The 27,103-nt window shown below is 43.2% G+C and overlaps 1 protein-coding gene across 5 annotated transcripts in view; it reads right to left on the reverse strand.

Moving 5' to 3' along the window:
• The window catches only part of SMYD3 (SET and MYND domain containing 3), a 752,225-nt gene that overhangs the window by 199,298 nt on the left and 525,824 nt on the right, over positions 1-27,103 (reverse strand). The window lies entirely within an intron of this gene.

Here is a 27,103-nt window from a genome sequence, read left to right on the forward strand (position 1 = left end):
TTTGTAATCCCAGCACTTTGGCAGGCCAAGGCGGTGGATCACTTAAGGTCAGGAGTTCAAGACCAGCCTGGCCAACATGTTGAAATCCTGTCTTCACTAAAAATACCAAAATTAGTCGGGCGTGGTGGTGCATGCCTGTAGTCCCAGATACTTGGGAGGCTGAGGTGGGAGAATCACTTGAACCCGGGAGGCGCAGGTTGCAGTGAGCCAAGATTGTGCCACTGGACTCCAGCCTGGGCAACAGAGTGAGACTCTGTCTCCAAAAACAGACACACACCCACACACCCACACACCCAACCAACCAAGCAACAACAAATGAAAAACCACAGTGCCCAACGCAAACACCACCATAGATCTGTCTTAGGAAAAGTCCTCCCCTATGAATGCAAATTTAAAAAACTGGAAGGAGCACAAGTCACTGTCTGTGGAAGAGAAAATAAAAAATAAGTAAAACAAAAATTAAAAATGAATAATTGGAAGAAGAAATTGTTAGACCAGAAGTGCAGCCATCAATGTAAGGACACGAAACATGACAAAAGCAAGGACGTGTGACTAAGAAATATATTAATTCTCCAGCAACAGATTCCAAAGAAAAAGATACTTAAAACTTTTTTTTTTAATTAAAAAAAGAATCTGGCCGGGCACAGTGGCTCACGCCTGTCATCCCAGCACTTTGGGAGGCCGAGGCGGGAAGATCACGAGGTCAGGAGATCGAGACCATCCTGGCTAACACGGTGATATCCCGTCTATACTAAAAAATACAAAAAAAATAGCCGGGCATGATGGCGGGCGCCTGTAGTCCCAGCTATTTGGGAGGCTGAGGCAGGAGAATGGCATGAACCTGGGAGGCAGAGGTTGTAGTGAGCTGAGATGGCGCCACTGTATTCCAGCTTGGGCAACAGAGTGAGACTCTGTCTCAAAAAAAAAAAAAAGAATCCTGACCTAATCCTGTCAGGTCAGGTTAGCCAGAATCCCCCTTACCCGGATATTTCCTCTTGGTAACTTTCCATCCACCGACCCCCACACTGCCCCTTGGCTGCCGATTCCCACGGGCCCACAATGTATTTGGAGCTGAGTCTAATCTTTCTACCCCAGTGCAAGACCTGGTTGCAGTGGTCCCTATACCTATCGCCATGGTCCTGAATAAAGGCTCCCTTACTGTGCTTTCATAAATATGACTGATTTATTTTTCTTTAACAGTAGGATCTGAGTACAGGTTGTGTGTGTCACCACAGCCACACTAGGCCCTGAACGTCTGACCAACCCCTGTTCTTGGAACCTCGCCCACTACACAGATTGGGGTGCCCTGGCCTTCTTGACTCTTAACATTGCCGGGAAGGATTCACCACCACTTTTAGCGTCATAGTTCTTTGCTTTCACCATTCCAAGTCAGTTGTCATAGAAGAGGCGATCGCAAGTCACTCAAAATCCAAAATATGGCTGATATAAAGTTACATTGCTTCTGCCAAGTCAGTGGACTTGCCAAATGTAGCCATACTCTGGAGGTGACTTCATGCATGTATGTTCCCAGCACCTTCTATCCATGCTCAGTTGAGCAATTTCCGTCGGCACAGAGTTGAGTTATTTTCAAACCTAAACTCCCTTTTTCACCGATCACACCGTTCTCTCTAAATAACAGAGTAAAAACCCTTATGCAGATAGTTTGGGTAGGGAAACGGGATGGATTTCAGTCACTCATTAGCCTGACAAGTCTTTGAGCCAGGGATTGAATGCTCTGGAGTCGTAGTTGGCCGTTTGTTATTGAAAGCACCGGCTCTCAAGATCACTGGACATATAAGGTAAGTGATGAAGGATACATAACGGCATTTAGAGAAACTGCACCAGAACTGAAGAAAAACAAGGAAGCACATTGTTTCTGCATCACTCTTTATTACCTGCAAACCAGGGGGTGGGTAATCTAAAATATCAGCCGAGTCCGGCAGCCAACGGTCTGTTGCATTCCTTACTTACAGAGAGATGTGGGAGTGAATTATCCACTCGACGGTTGCTTCACCATGATGCACATTACACGTCAAATCTCTTTTAAAAACATTTTTCATGATACAGGCAGTTCCTGCCTACTCCAAGTCTGATCGTGCTGCTTGTGATCTCACTGTGAGAACTCTCCACTTTTCCTCTGTGTTGTCCTTTTTCATAGTCACTGCTTAGTAATCACTTCTACCAAGAAACATCTCAACTTTCTGATGTGTGAGGTTCCACCAGTCACCCTACTCTTCATTATTACAAACAAAAAGTTCTCCTTTTCTTGAGTTATATAGAGATTTAATTAGTTATTTTTAATAAAAACTAAAATTCCTAATGATCCTTTCTTTCCCTCTAGCTTTATTTTGCCCAAATGCTCTGTTTCCCCCCTACATCTAAATGCAAAACAGAATATATTCACTAAAGGAATCAGGGTTTGATAATTACAGCAAACACAACTGAATTTGCATATGTGAGGTTTCCAATTTTGAATTCAAAGACAATGAATAGCAAAATAATTTAAATTAGAATTAATCTGCTGTTTCTGGGGAAAAAAAAGTTACCAATGACAGGAAAAGAAATGTTGGTTTCAAAGAAAACAAAACAAAAATACCCTTAAATAAAGATTACTATATATCAATTATACCATGATAAAGCTGGGTGGGAGGGAGGTTATTACTGTAAAACCTATTTGAAGGGGGAAAAATTAATGAAAACATTATCAATAAATGACTAAAAAGCTGAAACGTAAGGATCACTTTGGGAAATGAAGCAAAACGGAACACCAGGAAACACGGCATGAAAAGAAAAGGATTAGGGGAACAAATGAGTTGATGACAAAAAAGTTACAAAGACCAGGAGGAAAAAGAAATATGAGAATTACTGATTGTAATAAAGAAAAAGACTGACAAGTATATAAAAAAAAATGATGTTTTTATGGCTGCTTGATGATAGTTCAGTCCATTGTCAACCTAACTCGAATCAATCAGAAACCGATCCTGGGAAGCAAGTGAATGAAGAGGCCTCTAGGTAAAGGCTGAGAGTACTGGTTGATGGGCATCACTGTTACCATTGTTCTAATCTAACTTGAGAAGACTGTGATACTAGCTCCGCAAATGCTCCTGTTAATGGCATGCACCCTACTCTTAGCAGGTCTCACATTCTGTGCAAAAACACGGAAAGTCAACATAGCATGTTTTATAGAGTAATGGAGACAGATCAGGTTTTTACTAAGCTAAAGGCAGATACAGCACTGGCTACGCACTCCAGCAGAACGCTGCAAAAACGCTTTACTAAAATGATGAGCCTGAACTCCCCAAATGCCCTCAAGTGCACATAGAGTTGTGTCTCCGCAAAAGCCTCTAAACTACCCAGCGAGGTTTCCTTCTGCAGGGCATGGTGTGTATCTAGATGCTGTATCAAGGTGAAGACCAAATATCTTTAGTTTTCGTCAAATACTAGATTCCAAACAGAAAGGTAATTATCAGACAGAGTAGGTGGCAATTAGAGGCTGAGCGGGAGGCTCTAAGAATCTAAAAGGAATTTGTTGAGCATGTAATCATGAAATCCCCAAAACATCCCCGAAAGTGATAAAAACAAACACCTTTGGGTAAAGTGTTATTTTCCCAAAGAAGAATTCAAGCTAGTTAGATCTCTTGGGTCATAATACATACTATCAGTGTATCTGGACAAAGAAACAAAGCAAGACTGCCTTTTCTTCTTCTTCTTCCATAGTTTAGATTTACTACAATGGGAAACTTCACTGCACATTCATATATCAACTCCAACTAGACCAAAATCTTTTAATTAACTAAAAACATTTTTTAGGATGTAACTCTGAAAAAAACAAAAAGGAGGTGAGAAAAAGCAAACACAAAGTAAACTGGCTTAAAAGTAGGGGTCAGTTTTTTTTGTTTTGTTTTTGAGATGGAGTTTCGGTCTGTCGCCCAGGCTGCAGTGCAGTGGTGTGATCTCGGCTCACTGCAACCTCCACCTCCCAGGTTCAAGCAGTTCTCTGCCTCAGCGTCCCGAGTAGCTGGGACTACAGGCGCCGCCACCACACCTGGCTAATTTTTTGTATTTTTAGTACAGACAGGGTTTCACCATCTTGGCCAGGCTGATCTTGAACTCCTGCCCTCATGATCCACCTACCTCGGCCTCCCAGAGTGCTGGGATTACAGGCATGAGTCACCGCGCCCAGCCAAGTAGGGTTCAGTTTTTAAAAATAAACAGCAGCAACAACAAAAACCCCACATGTACTTTCAAAATTATATTCTGTGATGACTCTTGTGCCAGGTTCTTCAAACACAGGACTTCTGACAAATGGAACCCGCATGTTCGACACTGAGTAAGATTAAAATGTGTTTAGTTCATGGCACCTACAAAACACAACAGAACTTCAGCAAGATTTTCAACAGTGATTATTGTAATTTTAAAAAGGATTTTCTGTGTAACTTTGTTTAAATCTCATAATCCTCTTTACTTCAAAAAATTAAAGAAAATGAAAGTAATACTTGTAAGCGAAATGAAACTAACACGAAGTTTATCAGGCGCTTTTACACATTAACTCACTGATGTAATTAAATTACAAATAAATGGTCAGTGTCCTAAGGGATCAACAGTGTAATCAGAACAAGTATATTTCTCCTTAGTCCTTATACCATTTGCCCTGGTATAAATGCTTGTAGTAGTCAAACATTGTTAATCTTTCTCAGACAAGTGTTTTAAAGATGCTAGTTAAAATGTAGTGGGTAGCTCCTTTCCTGAGTCAATATGGCAATTACACAAATCAAAACTGCAGCTCAAGATGAGCCAGAGGAGACAGTGAGGAACAGGCCAAGGAAAAAAAGGAAGAAAAAGGGAAGATAAAGAAAGTAGTAGACCAGGTGCAGTGGCTCACACCAGTAATCTTAGCACTTTGGGAGACTGAGACAGGCAGATTACTTCAGCCCAGATGTTCTAGACCAGCCTGGGCAACATGGTGCAACCCTGTCTCTACGAAAAATGCAAAAACATTAGCGGAGCGTGGTGGCGCCCACCAGCAGTCGCAGCTACTCAGGAAGCTGAGGTGGAAGGCTCGCTTGAGCCCCCAGGAAGCAGGGGTTGCAGTGAGCCAAGACAGCACCACTGCAGTCACTGTCCAGCCTTGGCGACATGCCAAGACTGCTGCAAATTAAATTTTTAAAAAGTGGTAGTTTATTCCAAATTCATTTACTAATCAGATCGTATCTCTGTGTCACTCTCACATTCAGCCCTTTCTTCCCATTTCTGCTGCAGGTATTTGCCTCGTATATTCATCATCTCTTACTTGCAAATTTCCAAGTCAGTCTCTCTGGTCCCTGTCTTTTTCCAAATCATTCTTTGAACTGTCATCAGACAAATCTTTCTTAAAAACAGATTTGATTTTACAAAAGAGAAACAGGAGATCTACCTAGTAGTTGCAGAATAAAGACAAATTCTCTCGTGTGACATCAAAGGCCCTCTACAATCTGCTCCCATCCTACCTTTCCCTGTACCCACATGTATTTTCAGTTATCCCGGCTTCTCTGTCATTCCCGAGTCAGGTTGTGTGTCCATGTGGTGTTTTGTTTTTGTTTTTGTTTTTGTTTTGAGATGGAGTCTCGCTCTGCCGCCCAGGCTGGAGTGCAGTGGCTCCATCTCGGCTCACTGCAAGCTCCACCTCCCGGGTTCACACCATTCTCCTGCCTCAGCCTCCCGAGTAGCTGGATTATAGGTGCCGCCACCGCGCCCCGCTAATTTTTGTTGTATTTTTTAGTAGAGATGGGGTTTCACCGTGTTAGCCAGGACGGTCTCGATCTCCCGACCTCGTGATCCGCCCACCTTGGCCTCCCAAAGTGCTGGGATTACAGGCGTGAGCCACCGCGCCCCGCCACCTGTGTGGTTTTATGTCTTTTTTTTTTTTTTGGCATATAATCGCCACTTTATTAATAGTTTCCTCTTTTAAAAATACCTTTTTCACTACTGCTATCACTCGTAATTTTACTCATCCTTTAGGATCCAGCTTAAATGTCACCTCCTTCAAGAAACTTTCCTACATCCTATTAATTTTACCTGATACCTGAGTATTGGTAGAACAGTACAACATTCTTTGTGCTCCATTCCATCTCATTCCTTTTCCACTTTCCAGAGGTGATCATTACCCTAATTGTACGTTCTGTACTCCTTGCTTTTTTAATAGTCTCACCCATATGTATGTGTGGTTCTTACCCAGTTTCGCTTTCCACAGTTTCAGTCACCTGCAGTCAACCTCAGTCCAAAAATAGGTAAGTATGGTGCAGTAAGATATGTTAAGAGCCACCACAATCACTTAACTTTTATTACAGTGTATTGTTATAATTGTTCTATTTTAGTATTATTGTTGTTAATCTACTGTGCCTAAGTCATAAATTAAACTTTATCATAGGTATGTATACAAAAGAAAAAACAGTATACATGAGGTTCAGTACTATCCACGGTGTCAGGCACCCTCTGGGGTATTGGAATGTATCCCCCATGGGTGAGGGGGGACTAAACAACATATTGTATGTTTAGCTTTGCACATTTTTAGCTGCTTACAGATGGAATCATACTGCATTTATGATTTTACAACTTGTTTCAGGTTTTTTTTGGGGGGGGCTCAACATTATCATCCTAAGACTCATTTACGTTGATGTGTGTTGCTGTATTTCATAGCTGACAGACCTCTTGACAGTGTGCTCCAGGAGGCGCTTGTGAAAAGAATATACATAGTAACACTGTTTGTAAATGCAAAAAATTACAAATGACCCAATGTTCATTACTAGGTTATACACATAAATAACATTATTTTCTATTTTTTCATTTTTCAGAGATGGGGTCTCATTTGTTGCCCAGGCTGGTCTCAAACTCCTGGGATCAAGAATCCTCCCGCCTGAGTCTCCCCAAGTACTGGGATTAGAGGCATGAGCCACCGTATTTAACCTCTTGGTATTTTCTATACTAGCACCTACTAAAGTATAGGGCACGTAGTATACTCTCTACAATAAATGCTTTTTAAGATAAACAAATTTGAGAAGAAAAGTTATGTCTGATTCCTTGTGACTTCCTCACCCACAGAGGCCAGCACACGCTCAGATGCTCAGTTAAGGTCTCAGATATTCAGCCACAAACCACGTTAAGGTTTTGTGGTTTTGTAACTTAAGGCTAGCAGTGGACAGGCAGGAAATAATCTGAGCTGATACAAGTGAGGGAACAAAACAAGAAGTGTGATGTGCTGGGTGCCTACCCCAAGCTAGGCAGGCAGAGCATTATTTTTTATGAGGTTAATTCCACCCGCTTACTTTTGAGTCCTACAAACCACTGTATTCACAAGAATTCCTTTCTTCCCTTGTGACTCACTGTCTCCCTATCCTCAGCTAATTCCCTCCCCTGTCTTCATCTCCCTCCTTCTACTTCTCCTCCTCCTGTACTCCCCTACTCCCCTGGGTATGAGCCTGCTACGGTACTCTGGGAAGGATTTAGTGATGGTGGTAAAAATTGACTTCTTGATTTCCTTCCCTGCCTTCCCATCTAAAGTTCTGACTTCCAGCGAAGTCATCTTCCAGCAACTTCTTCCATTCTATTGGAGCAATGATTTGTCTCTCACTATGCCATCCTTTGGTTTGAATATTGCATGCCCATCTTACAGCAGTTGATCTACCCTGCTTATTGCCTTTTTGGCATATTTGATGCCAGCTCTTCAGCAGAACCAAACCCCTGGAAAACTGATCACCATCTCAACAAGTTATTAAACTAATTCTCATTTTGCTAAACTAGAAACTAACCCTCAGGTTAACACTGCCAGAGAAGATGCAATGTAAGACAAATTACACCAAGCCACCAACAGGCGTGTATTTATCTGCAGCACCAGCCAACTACTCTTAAAATAACTGATACAGAAAATGATGAAAATACATTAAATCCAAAAGAAGACAGATGACTGCCAACTACAGTTTTCCCATGAAATTGAGTATTATTCACAGTTCATCTCACTCTGTTTTATTATAGTTTAGACCTGACTAGCTAAAAAAAGACCATTGCTTTGACACACAACAGATGTAAGAATAAAGCTTTCATGTCACCCTTTCCTTCATTCCTGTTTTCAATATTCAATCTTCCCCCTTTCCCTTTTGCATCACCCACTATACTCACTCCCTCTGTAGCATTTCTCTCTCCTCTCTTAGAAAAGATCCTTGGAGGAAATTAAAGTGTGGCCAGTCCTTACTCTTCAACCTCAACTTCTCTCAGCATGCATTTCTCTGAGCTATCATTTCACTAAAATAACTCACCTCTTTCTGAATCTTTCCTAGCATTGCTGTATTTCTTACACCTGCTTGGATTAATGCCCACTCGCTGCTCAGGATATATTGTGTCTACACTTGAGTAGGCACAAAACCCTTTTTCAAACAAAAGGTATCTGTCATATCAATACTGTTTCCTCCATATATGTCAACGAAATCAAGTAGTGTCCCTGACCTTTTGTCTACTTTCTTTCTCTTCGAGTATCCTCATCATCTAACTCTTAGCCTGGTAAAAGCAGGATATATGAAAAAGTCGTAACTTAACTTCCTCATTATTTTCTCTATCAAGCCTTAATAAGTAATAAGGGAAACCTTTACTTCGGGCTTACCTTCACTCCAAAATGTAGAATTGTGTGGTTAGGTTTAAAAAATGACAGAATTCTCACAAGAAAATGTTAATCTAATGTTAGAACTCATAGCAGACAAGGCAGGGACACTGAATGTAATTATTAGAGTCTTTGAGGGGAAAAAAAAAAAGGAGGGGGTGAAACAAGCAGGTTTTATATTTGCAGTGAGCCAGGCACGTTATGAGGTGCTTGTCTAGATTCTTTTTTTTTTTTTTAACCACAAAAGTTGAGAGAAGTTACTATCACCCTCATTTCGCAAACGAGGCTTCTCAGGCTCAAAGAGGCTTAAGTGGTGCCAGATATTGAATCCAGGTTTTTCTGATCCTCATGTTCCAAAGCAGGACGAGTTAAATCTGAAAGCATCTTAAAGAGGAATGAGCTATAAAACAACATTCTGACAATACAATCATACATGATGCAGACCGCTTCTCAACGAAGGCCCTTCACAATCTGGCTTCTGCATCCTTTCCTCACCCTTCTTCTCATCACTGGCCACGGATCTCCCTTTTTCCAGCCCTACAGAACACCGCACACCATTTTCTGAAGTGCTGTGCTGATGAATGTACTTCCCACAGGCTCTTCCATTCAGGTGACTGCCCCCTCTCTTGCTCCATCGATCTCCTACTCCAGAACTTAGCTCAAGGGCTGCCTCCTTCAGGAAGCTTTTCCTCAATCTCCAGCATGATTTAGGTTCTCCTCTTCCATAGCAAAGTACATACCCCTACAATACCACTTACCCCACTGAACCATCATTGCTGATTTACTTGTCTGTTTCTTTTACTACTAGGGTTACTCCTAGAAACAATGAGCAGTTTAGCCACTTGCATCAAGTCCCAAGGGTGGCGGTTGATTCCACAGCAAAAGACTGATTCACGTGGCTTTGTTATTATTGCCTCTTTGTTATGAAAGTAGACAATTTAGTCAAGCGACAACAATCTATTTTTCTGCCTAAAAATGACCCTGACATGAAAACCGGCGAATAGTTCCAGTGATAGAAATGGACCAGTCTGAAGAATGGGCATAGGGCCGGGCGCAGTGGCTCACACCTGTCATCCCAGCACTTTGGGAGGCCGAGGCAGGCAGGTCACTTGAGCTCGGGAATTTGAGGCCAGCCTGGGCAACATGGGAAAACCCCCATCTCTACAAAAAAAAGACACAAAAAGTAGTCGGGTGTGGTAGTGTGTGCCTATGGTCGCAGCTACTGAGGAGGCTGAGGTGGGAGGATCACTTGACCTGGAAGGTGGAGGTTGCAGTGAGCTGAGACATGCCACTGCGTTCCAGCCTGAGCAACAGAAGCCAGACCCTGTCTCTAAATAAATAAATAAATAAGTTAGCTTTATAAATTACTTTAATCCAGAATTCATAGAATCATTACACATCTAGAGCAACTGCTTAGCTTTTTCAGATAGACTTCACATTTTTCCGAGAGAGAAAGAATTACATAGGCGTTTTCACATCCGGAAGTTCATTACTCCCATGGGACCTATTCCACAGGGCGGCCGAAGGCTAAAGGTCTCTTGTGTATTATCTAGCTCCTTAAAATGGCAGCACTGAAAAAAAATCTAACCTCCTTCTCCCCCAAATCAACTCAGTTTGTTGAAATTCTTCCACAGGCCTTAAAACTACTGAGCGAAGGCAGAGTTAGACAAGGTTTAAACGTTTGTAGGCATCTGAGAAAGAACTGAAAACAATCAGAAAGTAGAGGTGGTGGTCTACTCTGAATCCTCCCTCAGGCACCACCATGAGGGCACTCCTCTGTGCCCATCAGCAGAGCCGCACATGCCCTCCCTTCTCACAGAAACAGGGTCAACCCTCATTTCTAGGAACACAATTTTCAACCACACAGTTCTCTTCCATTTTCTACTTTCCTGACATGGGTCTGCTAAGAGAAGGCACCTGGGTCAGAACTCTGGTTTTAAGGGGAAAGAATCTTTGAAGAATGCACTTCGTCTTGTCAGCACCTTGAATCTATATTTCCTTCTCACCCTTTCACCCTAAAATATCAGCTTGCATCAGACGCAAAGGAAGACGCACAGCTGCACGTGCTCAAGATGACTAAGGAAGGAAAAACAGACAAGTCACTAATCACTCTCCAAACTGGACGCCCAAACAGAAGAACCATCCTTCTCTTCTACCTGTTGTTTCTGGAATAGTTTATGCCAGTAACGGAAAATTTAAACACTGTCATATAATTTCATTTTTTTTTCCACTCTAGTTCTTAAAAACATCCTAGATGTTAAGATGTGTAGCCGAGGACAGTGGTTTTCACACAATGCTCTAAGGGACCTTTGGAGCCAGGGACACAGAGGAGGTGTCAATAGGAGGGGTCTGATGACTCTTCAACACATGTTACTATAATTAACATTTATTTTGAGAATGAGAATGTAAGCTCCATGAAAGCTGGGATTCCTGTTTCCTCACTGCCATCACCCTGTGCTTTCAACAGGGCCCAGAATACAGTCAGCTGCTGGATAAAAGTTTTTTGACTGAATAAATTGCATGTTTATTACAGCTGGGAACTGATTTAGCTGATTTTCACAATAACCCTATGAGGCATGTACAGTAGTTATCCTCACTTTGCAGATGAGGAAACTCAGGCCCAGGGGACCCTGGCAGCCTGGCTTCCGAGTCCCTCTTCCAAACATCATACCACAGGACGCAGTCTCCACCGTGAGCCAGCAGATTTCATCTGTTTTACATATGAGGTTTCCCACCATTTGAAGAAAGGGTTGATGTTGGGGGTCGGGGGGAACCACCAACATTTAAAAATCACCAGCTTTATGGTGAAATCCAAAGTCTGCAAGTAATAAATCTCATTTCTTGCTCTGTTTTTACCGCCACCCTTGGGACTTGATGCAAGTGGCTTAACTGCTCATTGTTCCAGGTTCCTCATCTTATTTTATCACTTATCTTGCAAGATCACTATACATGAAATGATTTGAGGATCCTGATGTTGTCCAAAGTGTAATTTTGCGGATGTTGATCTCAGAATTGTGAAACAAGGACACGGTTGAGATGATCACTAAACTCTGTCTAAAGTTCAACGCCTCTGTCATTGAAGACCTTGCACAGTGCTGTCCACATGATTATTTTATTCCTCAATGTCCCTGCCAACTAAACAAGCCTTATGATTTTAGGTTTGGTGGCCAGACAGCCTGGCTAAGCTCCTAACAACATGTCAGCCAGATGAGGTGAAGAGATGGAGAAACAAACGTGCACGTGGGTTGTGTTGAACAATAATGAGAAAACAGAGACCAAAAATCTTGTGCCAAGGTTTGACCTCAACAACTGCAAAACCAATCATTGCTGTGTTTCACTATGTTTCTAGAAACATCCATAGAGGAAACACCATAGTCGGCCTGAGTACACGATAATAGCTTTCATGGGCTTACTTATGGTATTTTAAATAGAGAAAAAAAAGAAAAACCAAGTTTCGCATCTTGCCAGAAATTGGGGTTTTACTTAACTATAAAACAGTCAAGGGGATTTCATCAGGTAAGATGTGAAGCCTTTCTTTATAAGCTCTCACAAGACTAGAGACCGCTGGATTGCCATGCCGTCACTGCTGCTGGCATTGTGCTCAGAAAAATAATGTTCAAAGTCCTGTTTGTAAAAACAGGATGAGACTTCTGGTTTCTGATCTGGTATGTAAGAAGCTTAGAAGTCACCAATCCATCCTAACAACAAGTAGAAAGCTAAACTAAAAAAAAAAATCAACCATTCTTCTTACACATTTGAGGTGCTAGATATATTAGCTTAATTATTACATATCGTATTAAAAATTCACAATACCACTTGTATCTTACAAATATACATAACTATAATTTGTCAATATACAGTGTTAAAAAAAATTCTTAGTTCTGCCAAAGAAATAAGGTCACAGGGCAAGCTGCTGCCCCCAAGACTAGAGAGACAGAGGGGCACATACAGAGAATTACAACTTACTAGAACAGAAACCTCCATGGTAATCAGTACCCAGTGAAAACCTCAATTGTATTCGACATACTGCTGGGGGTGTAGAATGAACAACTCTTCATGAGTTTGAAACTCCAGAGGTGCCCATGATGGGGAGCAGGGAGGGATATGCTTTCGTGAGTTCTTCTTCCAGGAGCTCTAGCAGGGCCTCACAGTGAGTATCAGAGAAAAATCCCCTTATGCTTCCAACAGAAAAAGGAGGAAAAGAATCATTTTGAAAAGACACCAGAGATCAGCACCATAGGAAAAGGAAAAAATAAAAAGAAAAAAAGGAAAAGAAGGCCGGGTGCGGTGGCTCACGTCTGTCATCCCAGCACTTTGGGAGGCTGAGTAGGGAGGATCACAAGGTCAGGAGATCGAGACCATCCTGTCTAACACGGTGAAACCCCGTCTCTACTAAACATACAAAAAATTAGCCGGGCGTGGTGGCAGCGCCTGTGGTCCCAGTTACTCGGGAGGCTGAGGCAGGAGAATGGCGGGAACCCGGGAGGTGGAGCTTGCAGTGAGCCGAGATTGGGCCACTACATACCAGCCTGGGCGACAGAGCGAGACTCAGTCTCAGGAAAAAACAAAATAAAACAGAATTACGTTCTTAACAAGGTTTGCCCTCCGGAGAAACTAACCAGACCCTAACTTGCTGGGGTTTTAGCAGAGCCTAACGTACCTGGGGAAGGAAAATACCCAACTCCAGCCCACTCCAGTTATCCTGTCCCACAAGAAAACAAAGAGAGAAGCACTGAGTGAGGTTCACAGTCCAGGGCCACGGGCTCTCTAGAAGACTCAGACCCACTCACAGGACTCCAGCAGAACAACTCCGTTCTCTCTGAGCGAGCCCACTTGGCATTACTATAAAGATGTAACCAATGCTGGGTAATTTTCGAAGAAAAGGTTAATTTGGCTCACGGTTCTGCAGGACATACATGAAGCAGAGTGTGGGCATCTGCTTCTGACGAGGGCCTCAGGACGTTTACCATCATGGCAGAAGGCAAAGAGGAGCCAGCACGTCACATGGTGATGGAGGGAGCAAGAAAAGGGAAGGAGGTGCCAGACTCTGAACAACCGGCTCTTGTGTGAACTAACACAGCAAGCACTCACTCATTACCAAGTGGAGGACACCATGCCATGCATGAGGGATCCACCCCCATGACCCAAACCTCCCACCAGGTCCCACCTCCAACACCGGGGGTCCTATTTCAACACGAGCTGTGGAGAGGACAAAACGTCCCAACAGTATCACTCCCCGGCGATTTAGCACGACGTCACTGAAGAGCCATTCACCACAGCTCTGTTCACCCAGGACATCCTGACACCCGTCTTTCAGCAAAAACGTACCAGACACACTAAAAGGCAAAAAACAGTGTGAAAAGATTGAACAAACATCAGAATAAGAGTCAGATATGGCAGAAATATTGGAATTATTCGACAAGAGAATTTTTGAAAATGAATAAGCTAAAGGCTTTAATGAAAAAAGGACATGAAAGAATAAATGTAAGCAGATGAAAATTCTAAGAAAGCAAAAGAAATGCTAGAGATCAAAAACATTATAACAGACTTGAATAATCCTTTTGATCAACTTATTAGGAGAGTGAACACAACTGAGGAAAAATCTCAGCTTGAGGGTATGACAACAGAAACTTCTGAAATGAAAAAGCAAAGAACAAAGATTGAAAAAAAAAAGAATATCCAAGAACTACAGGACAACTATGAAAGGTATAACACACATATAATGGGAATACTAGAAAGAGAATAAAGAGGGAAAGGAACAGAAGAAATGTAGTATTCAAAACAATAATGACTGAGAATTTCCCCAAATTAATGTCAAACACCAAACCACAGATCCATGAAGCTCAGAGAACACTAAGCAGGATGCCAGGAAAACGACCTCTGGGCATATCATATTTACACAATTAAGAAAATCAAAGATAAAGAAAAAAAATCTTTAAAAAAATACCCAGAGAGAGGAAAAAAAAAATACTTAAGCGGAGGTAAAAGAAAAACTTTCGTTTTCTTATTCTTAATTGATCAAACACACAATATCTTCTTCAAAATAATAGCGAACATGTACTCAATTACATATGCATACATATGCTTATGTATAAGTGAAATAAATGAAAGTGTTGATTACAAAGATGGGAGGAAGAATTGGGAATATTTTGTTATCGTAAGATATTTGCACTACTGATAAAGCAGTTTAATGTTATTTGAAAATGGACTTGGATTAGTTGTAAGTGTATATTGCAAACTCTATGGCAACCTTTATTTTATTTTATTTTATTTTATTTTATTTTATTTTATTTTATTTTATTTTATTTATTTTGAGATGGAGTCTCACTCTGTCGCCCAGGCTGGAGTGCAGTGGCGCGGTCTCGGCTCTGCCTCCCGGGTTCACGCCATTCTCCTGTCTCAGCCTTCCGAGTAGCTGGGACTACAGGCGCCGCCACCACACCTGGATGATTTTTTGTGTTTTTAGTAGAGACGGGGTTTCACCGTGTTAGCCAGGAAGGTCTCGATCTCCTGACCTCGTGATCTGCCCTATGGCAACCATTTTGAAAAGTAAAAAGAAGTATAACTGATATGCCGAGAAAGGAGAGAAAATAGTATCATACAAAATCCAGCTTTATTCATAATTTCCAAAACTTGGAAGCAACCAAGACGTCCTTCAGTAGGTGAACAGGTAAACTGTGGTGCATCTAGACAACAAATCATTATCCATCACTAAATAGAAATTAGTTATCGAGCCAAGAAAGGACATGCTGGAACCTTAAATGCATATTACTAAATGTAAGAAGCCAACGTGAAACACTTCATATGGTATGATTTCAACTGTATGACATTATGGAAAAGGTGAAAGTATGAAGACAGTAAAAAGACCAGTGGTGGCCAGGGATTAGAAGGGAGGGGAGATGAACAGGTGGAACACAGATCAATGGTGGCCAGGGATTAGAAGGGAGGGGAGATGAACGGGTGGAACACGGATCAATGGTGGCCAGGGATTAGAAGGGAGGGGAGATGAACGGGTGGAACACGGATCAATGGTGGCCAGGGATTAAAAGGGAGGGGAGATGAACGGGTGGAACACGGATCAATGGTGGCCAGGGATTAGAAGGGAGGGGAGATGAACGGGTGGAACACGGATCAATGGTGGCCAGGGATTAGAAGGGAGGAGAGATGAACGGGTGGAACACGGATCAATGGTGGCCAGGGATTAGAAGGGAGGGGAGATGAACAGGTGGAACACAGATCAATGGTGGCCAGGGATTAGAAGGGAGGGGAGATGAACAGGTGGAACATGGAAGGCTTTTGGGGCAGTGAAAAAAGTCCGTATGACGCTGTCACATTGAAGACATGCCACTCTACATTTGTGCAAACTCGCAGAATGTACAACACCAAGAGCGAACCCTAATGTCAACTTGGGAGTCTGAGAGATAATGTGTTAATGTAGGTTCATCAGCTTTAGCAAATGTACCAGTCTGGTTTGGGATGTTGATAATGGTGGGAGATACGGGTGGGGAGGGGAGTGGCCAAGGGTTATATGGGAAATCTCTATGCTCAACTCTGCTGTGAACATAAAACGGCTCTCAAATAAAAAGTTTATTACTTTTTTAAAAGGATTTTTACACAACTAAGCCTTGACATTTTCCTTCTTTCTTCTTCATAATTATTTTTCCGCATTATTTTGCTATTTTCTTTTTAAATTCATTTGTTTGTTTATTTCAGAGACAGGGTCTCACTCTGTCGCCCAGGCTGAAGTCCAGGGGTGCTATCACAGCCAACCATAACCTTGAACTCCTAGGCTCAAGCAATTCTCCTACCTCAACCTTCCCACTAGCTAGAACCACGGATGCCTGCCACTATGCTTGGCTAATGTTTTGGTTTCTTTGTAGAGTTGCGGTCTCACTATGTTTCCCAGGCTGGTCTTGAACTCCGGGCCTCAAGAAATCCTCCCACCTTGGCCTCACAAAGGGTTGGGATTACAGGCACATGTCACTATGCCGGACTCAATTTTGCTGTTTTCTAGCATAACATAATATGCACACTTTAAACATGAAAAACAAAGGCAAAAAGAAAAATAAATCAACAAAAGTTCTCCAATCATGACTAAAATCATGGACTATTTCCTTCTCATCTTTTTTACAGGCAGATTTTTTAAAATATTACTTAATTAATGGAGACTATCAACCAGAGTGCTCAAGATCTGGCCCTTGGGAAGCTAGGCTTTCAGATCATCTCGAGTCCTTCTTTCCTTCTTACCCCCAACTCTCTGCTGCACCTGGTGCTTAGAGCCTCTCTCCAGAAACTGTCACTCTGAAGATGAGGGGGCCACATTCAAGGCTGTAGGGAGTACAGGGGAGGATCTGATGCAGTCTTTCAAACACTCCTTTTAAGATCCCCATATGAATCTATCCCTCCTCAGGACCTCACTTCATTAATTTCTGAGACTTTCTGAGCAGGAAATATGCTTGCTTCTCATGGATACCCAGCACTGTAAGCACTTAGATCTCACCTAGCTCTCCCCGTTAGTTCAGTCATCAGAACTCCAACTACTTTTTGTCTTCATTATTGGGGATCAATGTGTTATAATGACATTCGGTTCCATCAAAAGTAGGCTTTGTTTTTCCATTCCTCATTCTCCTTGCCATTCTATGGTGATGGATGATTTCTGAGAGAAGAAAGAGACAGACATCTTTGTACTCCATCACAATTCTTATTCTTACATGGTATTGTAATACCATATTAGCTTTATTAATCTGGTTTATAATATATTTCACTGTCTGGTAGGAACATGGTTATTTCCAATTTGACTGAATGTTTCTGAAAAAGTCTTTTCTATTTGTCTTTAAAGTTATGGGCAAGTTACCAGATAAGTTGAAAAGAAGTTCAATATCCTAAACACCAATTTTCACCTGTAGACCTTCCTATCAATTCAGGCAATGCCGGGCACATACCTGATGATCAGGACCTGTGGAGTGATTGTGAACAAGCTGTCCGGGAAAAGCCAAAGGCACAGTGGCGTTTGCGGAAGTGTGGAGTTGGCCCTGAAAAGCTGTTGCACTGTGAACTTGTTTCAGTCTGAGAGGCAAGAAAGGTTGGCCTGTGATCACTTCCGCTGTCTACCCAGTGTGAAATGTGTTGAGAAGCATCTGGAACAGACTTAGTTCAACTGGAAGGTTCATGAGTGGGATGCATCCTGGAGACCTCAGACCAGAGGGCAAACGTAACCCAACAATGCTTCTCAATTAAAGGAACAGAGACAAAAACCTACGCAGGGATAACGGCAGAGCATTAAATCCAAATAATTCCATTTGTGACTAATTTACCCAAATAAAATAGCAGAAAGCAGCTTTCAGGGGAATGGTTAATTTAAGGCAACAGGCAGGAGAGTGGCACGAACTAATATTTTCCTATTTCCATTGCTTACTTATCACTTCCAGTGAATATTTAACTTTTGAGCATCCACTTTGTGGCCTAAGGATGTTCCTGAATTCCCCGAATTTCACATCCTTGACCAGTAGACTACAGTATTTATTCACAACCCTGGGAAGGATCTGTGGGAAAGTGACTGTTCCCTGAACCAAACACATGAAAATCCAGATTTCTTTACTCCCTGACAGTGTATACAGATAATGCCACTATCCCCTCAATTTATCTCTACTCTGTTTCCATCTCCATGCTGCTGTCCGAACAGTATTAGACCACAGCTCCGAGCACTTTAAGCCCCCCCGAAAAATGCCCCCCTCTGCTCACCAGCTCCATGCTGAGGCTTTCGCATCCTTCTCATGATATAACCCCCATCTACTGAGACACTCAGTTACCCTCACATGAATCTACTCTCCACTCCATGACTCAGCTGCGGCGTTCTCACCTCAGTGCCTTTGCCTGGGCTGTGTCTTCCATCTGAGAGGCCCTTTACCAGACTACGGCGTTCTCACCTCAGTGCCTTTGCCTGGGCTGTGTCTTCCATCTGAGAGGCCCTTTACCAGACTACCAGAATGAGAACTCTCCTTCAAGGCCCAAGCGCCCCCCATTTTAAAACAATAACGGTTAGAACTTTTCATTTCAACAAAACGATGCAGAATTCACATTACATTGAAAAAGGTAGGTAGTGAAGGAAATTCAATTTACAATGAACAATGCATTTCATCTAAACCACTGTGAGGTAAAGAAAAGTAAGGACTTTAAAGTCAGATATTCATGGATTTAACTCCCTTGTCTGGCATCTTTTAATCTTATGACTCTGGACAAGTTATTCAAACCTTCTGGAACTGAGTTTTCTCCTCCATAAAATGGACATCATGGTACCTGTGTTACAAGTGTAGACTGTAGACAAACCACACGTTTCCCATATTCCATTTAATAATCCTGTGTTGCCCTCGTCTTTCCTGCGTTGTAAATTTGAGCCTTCTCAGGCCTGTGTCTTTCTCCTGTGCTGTTCATCAGTGGAGGCTTAGCTCCCAGCGCTGGCGGACGATGCCTCCGTACACTGTTGAGGAGGCAAGGCTTTCTCTTCCTATCACCGATAATATTCTGCATCACAGGAATATGAGACCTGCAGGCTTCAGAGATTACCACTGTGTCCTGTGAAGGCAGCCTCTGAAAAGTATGTCATCCTGATTTTCTTAGTTAATAATGTGTCACTCTGGTAACACTGTTAAATGGGTCTCTATTTTCTCAACACATAAGTACTTGTGAGTTCTCTGTTAAGCCAGAAGGGGAGGCAAAAAAAAAAAAAACTGCTAGCTTTCTCATTTAAATTGAGAGCCTAGGATCAATTAAAATTAACATAGGTTCGCTGTGAGAATTAACCACAATAATTAATGACTATTCAGTGGCCAGAACATGCAAGATAGCCAGTGTTAATGAGAGCATCGACAATAATACAACTGCACAATTTCTAACAATAATGACGTGGATACTGCTCTGCCAGACCTTCCAGTCCACAGGACTTTGAGGCTATAGCCAAGACTTCTCTCTACTGGAGGGGTAAAAACCACTAAGCAAAGCCTCGCCTGTCTGAGTCAGCTGAGTCTCATAGCCAGGGTATTTGTCTGACCCTGTTTTCAGTGCTGAATTTGCCGTCCTGTTGTAAATCAGTCAGCACAAACTCAGAAACATACCCGTTCGTTTACTTAACAGCTCACAATCCTTCAAAGGGCAAAGTGGTTTGAGGAAATCCAAACTAATCAAGGGGGAAAAAGGCCAGGAATACGGATTCCTCTGCTGAACATAAATGGTATCTATCAAATCTGCACACAAATCCCTGAATAAATACCAACAGCATTCCTTCATGTTGTTTTGAAATTCAAACTACTTTAAGAAAAGAGCAAGGTGTCTTACTTTTTGACACACCAGTAAGTCTTCACTCCATAAGAATGCTATTAGCATTAGTGGGAGATTTTATTACCTCTAAGTGTGTGTAAAAACCGAATGTCTCTAAAAAGTATTATTTTTGTTGACATTTATCATAAAGACTATTAAAACAACATATAAAAATGTCAATGTTGACTTTCTTCACAGAAATAGAAAAAACTACTTTAAATTTCATATGGAACCCAAAAAAAGCCTATATAGCCAAGACAATCCTAAGCAAAAAGAACAAAGCTGGAGGCATCATGCTACCTGACTTCAAACTATGCTACAAGGCTACACTAACCAAAACAGCATGGTACTGGTACTAAAACAGAGATATAGACCAATGGAACAGAACAGAGCCCTCAGAAATAATACCACACATCTACAGCCATCTGATCTTTGACAAACCTGAGAGAAACAAGAAATGGGGAAAGGATTCCCTATTTAATAAATGGTGCTGGGAAAACTGGCTAGCCATATGTAGAAAGCTGAAACTGGATCCCTCACTTACACTTTATACAAAAATTAATTCAAGATGGATTAAAGACTTAAACATAAGACCTAAAACCATAAAAACCCTAGAAGAAACCCTAGGCAATACCATTCAGGACACAGGCATGGGCAAAGACTTCATGACTAAAGCACCAAAAGCAGTAGCAACAAAAGCCAAAATGGACAAATGGGATCTAATTAAACTAAAGGGCTCTGCACAGCAAAAGAAAAGTATCAGAGTAAACAGGCAACCTATGGAATGGGAGAAAAAATTTGCCATCTATCCATCTGACAAAGGGCTAATATCCAGAATCTACAAGGAACTTAAATTTACAATAAAAAACCACCCTATCAGAAAGTGGGTGAAGGATATGAACACACACTTCTCAAAAGATGACATTGATGTGCTCAAAAAAATATGAAAAAAGCTCATCATCACTGGTCAAAGGAATGCAAATCAAAACCACAATGAGATACCATCTTACACCAGTTAGAATGGCGATCATCAAAAAGTCAGGAAACAACAGATGCTGGAGAGGATGTGGAGAAATAGGAACGCTTTTACACTGTTGGTGGGATTGTAAACTAGTTCAACCATTGTGGAAGGCAGTGTGGTGATTCCTCAAGGATCTAGAACTAGAATTACCATTTGACCCAGCCATCCCATTACTGGGTATATAACCAAAGGATTATAAATCATTCTACTATAAAGACACATACACATGTATGTTTATTGTGGCACTGTTCACAATAGCAAAGACTTGCAACCAACCCAAATGCCCATTAGTAATAGACTGGATACAGAAAATGTGGCACATATACACCACGGAACACTATGCAGTCATAAAAAAGGATGAGTTCATGTCCTTTGCAGGGACATGGATGAAGCTGGAAACCATCATTCTCAGCAAACTAACACAGCAACAGAAAACCAAACACCACATGTTCTCACTCATAAGTGGGAGGTGAACACTGAGAACACACGGACACAGGAAGGGAACCAAGGCCTGTTGGGAGGTGGGGCAAGGGGAGGGATAGCATTAGAAGAAATACCTAATGTAGATGACAGGTTGTTGGGTGCAGCAAACCACCATCACACGTGTATACCTATGTAACAAACCTGCACGTTCTGCACACGTATCCCAGAACGTAAAGTATATTAAAAAAAGTCAACGTGTCATTTGAATAGCTCATTGCACCCAAACTGGCTATTGTAAAATTTTAGTTTATATGATCTATTAACAGAACACACACTCTGTAGTCTGATTAGAATGCATTAATCTTCCTGAGGGAAAAACTGAGCCTAGGTTGTTCTTCTCTCTGGGACATCCCCATTAGATGTCCCTTGAAGGCCAGCAGGGACTCCACCTTTTACCTCTAAATCTCTGGTGCCTACCTTGGTGCCTGGTGCATAGCAGTCCCTCAATTCATGGTTGCTGGGTTTACTTTTTTTTAAAATAGCAGCTATTATTTAACAGCACACTGGTTTGTGGGAGCCCCTTTGCTTACATGATCACTAATACTTAAAACAACTCTGTGAAGATTAATCCTGCCTTACAGATGAGGTATCTCAGATTTAGGAAGATTCAGAAACTTGTCCACAGCTACGTACCTGGTGAGTAAAAGATTCAAACTCCACGAACACTACGCTGTACAGAGTCTAGTCACCTGTAGTCACTGTTGATCTGGCCATTTCTTGGGCACCACTGGCGCCTCACTACAACTGTACCAAGTATGAAGCAGGCACTGATCTGAATGTATGCTGACCACACACCATGCCCTAGAATGTGAGTCCCTGGTACAAGACTGTTGTCATTTTTCTCACTCCTGTCTCCTAACAGCAGGCAAGAAAACCAGTTTTTGATTGATTAGAACTACACCCTATTTTCATTCTGATACCACGTCCTGAGACACCTTAGCGGGCTAGTAAGTCTGGTGGTGGGAGGCCTGCTCCTGAAGCCGTAAGTTAACATGCGTGAATTTCCTCTGTGAACCCCACACAGCTCTATGACAACACTGTTCAGTGGTATCACGCTGGTAGTTAACATATGTGAATTTCCTCTGTGAACCCCACACGGCTCTAGGACAACACTGTTCAGTGGTATCACGCTGGTAGTTAACATATGTGAATTTCCTCTGTGAACCCCACGGGGCTCTAGGACAACAGTGTTCGGTGGTATCACCCTGGTAGTTAACATATGTGAATTTCCTCTGTGAACCCCACACGGCTCTAGGACAACAGTATTCAGTGGTATCACGCTGGTGAAAAGAGCACAGACTTTTTAATCAGATACAACAGAATTAGAATCTGCACCTCCCCCTTACAACCTGACCATCTAGGGCACGTTGAGTTCATTAACCTCCCAAACTTCTAATTCCTCATCTGGAAAGTGTACAGAATAATCCCCACATTGCGGGATCTGGTGAATGTTACTAGGTGTTCACCAGCAACTGTTCTCCCTTGCTCGCAGGGCACAGGCCTGAACTACGTTTCCAGGTTCCTCCCTCAACCCCTGGAATCAGGCACAGCTGCATGACTAAGTTCTCTCCAACTGAGTGGAAGTCACAGTGTTGGGAACTGCTTCTGGAGCTAAGCTTTGAGACTGGGCGGGCCCTGCTGGGCTTTTTCCACTTCTTGTGAAGGCCTGAGGGGCGGTGGAGCAACACCATGGAAGGAATCCGGGCTGTGAATAACAGCATGGAGTGGAGTCACCCACCCAGCTGGTACACACATTACACTATCAGTGAAAAAGAAAGAAATGTCTATCTCCTTTGAAGCTACTCAATTATCATACGTCTCTTTGTTATGAGAACCTGGCCTTACCTTTGCCAACAGTGTATTTCCACTTATTATAATGCCTGGCACAAATGAGGTACTCAGTAAATAAGTGATATCATTGCTGCTGCCGTTCCACTACTGCCACACCTACCATACAAAGCAGTTCCTTTCTCACACACAGTGAAGACTCCCTGGCCACAGACACCAACTGCTGCCCTTAGCTACAGAAAGGAAAGTTAATGAAATGAGGATGGCTCTGGAGGAAAACAAAATCAAAACTTTCAACTCTAGAAAAACTAGCTTAAAGCACATGCCCTATTGAAGGACACATCACTTAGCTAAAGCAGCCATAATCGTTGTTGCTTTTGTTAGGTATTATGTTTCTGAGGTTATAGCAGGAAAGCTTATAGACACAGCATGAGAAGGGATTTTAGGAAGTCATATAATCAGGGTGTCCATGTTATACACAGGGCGTTCACCCAATCTGCAAATATTTATTAAACTATGCACCAAATAGTTATGAAACCAACAAGGTACCAGGTATTTGCTAAATGATGGAGGTACAGAGGTACAAAGCCTCTCCCTCAGCTTTCACAGGAGTTTTATCCCCCAAAAAATGAAATAAAAATAAGTAGCTCATTGCGTACATGTGAAAAGGGAAAAAGCAGAGGAACAGAAACTATCCATGCTGTGAGGGGGCGGTGAGAGAGACAGCAAACATACCAAAGAATCTTGCTTTATTTCTCAGTGAAAAGAGTTCTAGTCCACCCGTCGGTTGCTCATGCAACCAGACGCTGTCCAAGGAGCATGGGACCGTCCCAACGCAAGGACAAATGTCCCAACTAGCCACGGCTGAAGAACGCTTCCCTTAATAATGTCCTTTGATTGGCACAAGGAAATCTACTTATGTGAGTACTTTTGCGGGGGGTTCAGTGAGTCACTCACAGACCTATCTCTCACCAAGTCATTCAGAAACGTAAATGTCCGGAAAAAATAAATTTTAAATATGATAGGACTTTCTGGATGTTAAATTAACTCAATTTCAGAATATTTTCCCACATGAGAGTAATTCTGTAAAGTAGCCTTTTGCGTCTTCACAAAATCATCATCAGTACCTGTGCTTATAGGTGTAAACTGTTCAGTCAAGTCACAAACTAAATCAGGGCCATCCTCCAGACGCTGACTTTTGCTAACCGGCGCCACTGTCTGTTCAGGCAGCCTCCTCTCCTCTTCCTACGTCTCTCAAAGCCGCTCCCGCTGTGAGTGTCCCCACTCTGACACTCGTGTACTGGAAGACTATGTTTCAATGAGCAATAAAGCTCTCTTTAAATAACATTTTTCAAATTTAATATGACTAACTTCTGCCCCCAAACCTACTTGTTAGATGGGAAGATTCATTCGCATCTAATCAAACCCAATGCTCCGGCCAGAAACATGAGATTTTAAAACCTTCCCCCTTTTCTCTCTAATCCACGTCATCCAATCTATCAGTCATGACAATTCTGACCCCAGAATGTATCTTGAATCTATTTCATTCTTCCCATTTCCTATGCCAACGGCCTAGGGGAGGCCTGCCGTCCCCGGCCCAGGGAAGGCCCATTGTCCCTATCCTATATTATTGTGACACTCTTAACCTCATCTCATGCTTGACCCCTCGAATCCATTCTCTATATACTTCTCTAGAAAGAATGAGAATCATCTTTTCACAAACATGAGGATTCAGTCACACCCACATTTCACACATTTCAGTGGTTTTCCACTGCTACGGAATAAAATTAAAACTTTTTCAAATGGTCTAAGAAGGCTCTGCTTGATCCAGCCTCTACTACACAACAGCCATCCCCACTCTTATAGCTTTGCTCCCTCATGGCATGGCTTTAAATGCCACCGCTGGATGAAACCCATCCTTGATTACAAAACCGAAAGTAGGGGCTGGGTGTGGCGGCTCACGCCTGTAATCCCAGCACTTTGGGAGGCCGAGGCAGGTGGATCACTTGAGGAGCTTGAGACCAGCCTGGGCAACATGGCAAAACCTCGTCTCTACTAGAAATACAAAAATTAGCCAGGTGTGGTGGTACGTGCCTGTAACGCCAGCTACTCTGGAGGCTGAGGCGGGAGAATTGCTTGAACCCAGGAGGTGGAAGTTGCAGTGAGCCGAGATCGTGCCACTGCATTCCAGCCTGGGCGACAGAGTTAGACTCTGTCTCAGAAAACAAAACAAAACAAAAAACCGCAAAACTTAAAGATTCTCCCTTGCATGAGAATCTTACTTGCCCTCCACTTACCACCATTTGTAATAATTCCTCTGTTTCCTTCCTGCCCTGTTATGAACACCTCTGAAGGTAAGCCCCAGGCAGGGAACATACTACTATTATAGCGCACTCAGCTGGCAAGCACTCCTTCTCCCTTTCTCTGTTTGTGTATATATATACACAGCGTATCTGTGAGGGAGATACTAGTATTATTCCCATTTTACAGATAAAGGAGATGGAAGCATATGTGAAGCTCTTCCCTCCCTCAGGTCACAGAGGCAGGTGCAAGCCCAGGCAGTCTCAGCCCAGCATCCTGGCTCCTGTCACCTGTCACTCACCATCACCACCCACCAGCACGCCCGTCACTCACCATCACCACCCACCAGCGCGCCCGTCACTCACCATCACCACCCACCAGCGCGCCCGTCACTCACCATCACCACCCACCAGCGCGCCCGTCACTCACCATCACCACCCACCAGCGCGCCCGTCACTCACCATCACCACCCACCAGCGCGCCTGTCACTCACCATCACCACCCACCAGCGCGCCCGTCACTCACCATCATTATCCACCAGCACGCCTGTCACTCACCATCACCACCCACCAGCACGCCCGTCACTCACCATCACTACCCACCTGCACGCCTGTCACTCACCATCACTACACACCAGCACGCCTGTCACTCACCATCACTATCCACCAGCACGCCTGTCACTCACCATCACTATCCACCAGCGCGCCTGTCACTCACCATCACTACACACCAGCACGCCTGTCACTCACCATCACTACACACCAGCACGCCTGTCACTCACCATCACCACACACCAGCACGCCTGTCACTCACCATCATTATCCACCAGCACGCCTGTCACTCACCATCACTATCCACCAGCGCGCCCGTCACTCACCATCACCATCCACCAGCACGCCCGTCACTCACCATCACCATCCACCAGCACGCCCGTCACTCACCATCACCATCCACCAGCACGCCCGTCACTCACCATCACCATCCACCAGCGCGCCCGTCACTCACCATCACCATCCACCAGCACGCCCGTCACTCACCATCACCATCCACCAGCACGCCTGTCACTCACCATCACCATCCACCAGCACGCCTGTCACTCACCATCACCACACACCAGCACGCCTGTCACTCACCATCACCATCCACCAGCACGCCTGTCACTCACCATCACTACACACCAGCACGCCTGTCACTCACCATCACCACACACCAGCACGCCTGTCACTCATCATCACTACACACCAGCACGCCTGTCACTCACCATCACCACACACCAGCACGCCTGTCACTCACCATCACTACACACCAGCACGCCTGTCACTCACCATCACCACACACCAGCACGCCTGTCACTCACCATCATCATCCACCAGCACGCCTGTCACTCACCATCACTACACACCAGCACGCCTGGCTGTTTGTAGGAGCTCAATGAACACTGGCAGAAGGAATCATGAAGTAAACTCTTCCAAGTCACAACATCCAGAGACATTTGGTTCCCCTCTAGGTGCTCTTACCCATTCCTGGCTCTACTATTTATGCTGGGATGTATCTTCTGCCCCTACTAACTG

The sequence above is a fragment of the Chlorocebus sabaeus genome, chromosome 25 (assembly GCF_047675955.1).
Source record: "Chlorocebus sabaeus isolate Y175 chromosome 25, mChlSab1.0.hap1, whole genome shotgun sequence".
Lineage (NCBI taxonomy): Eukaryota > Metazoa > Chordata > Mammalia > Primates > Cercopithecidae > Chlorocebus > Chlorocebus sabaeus.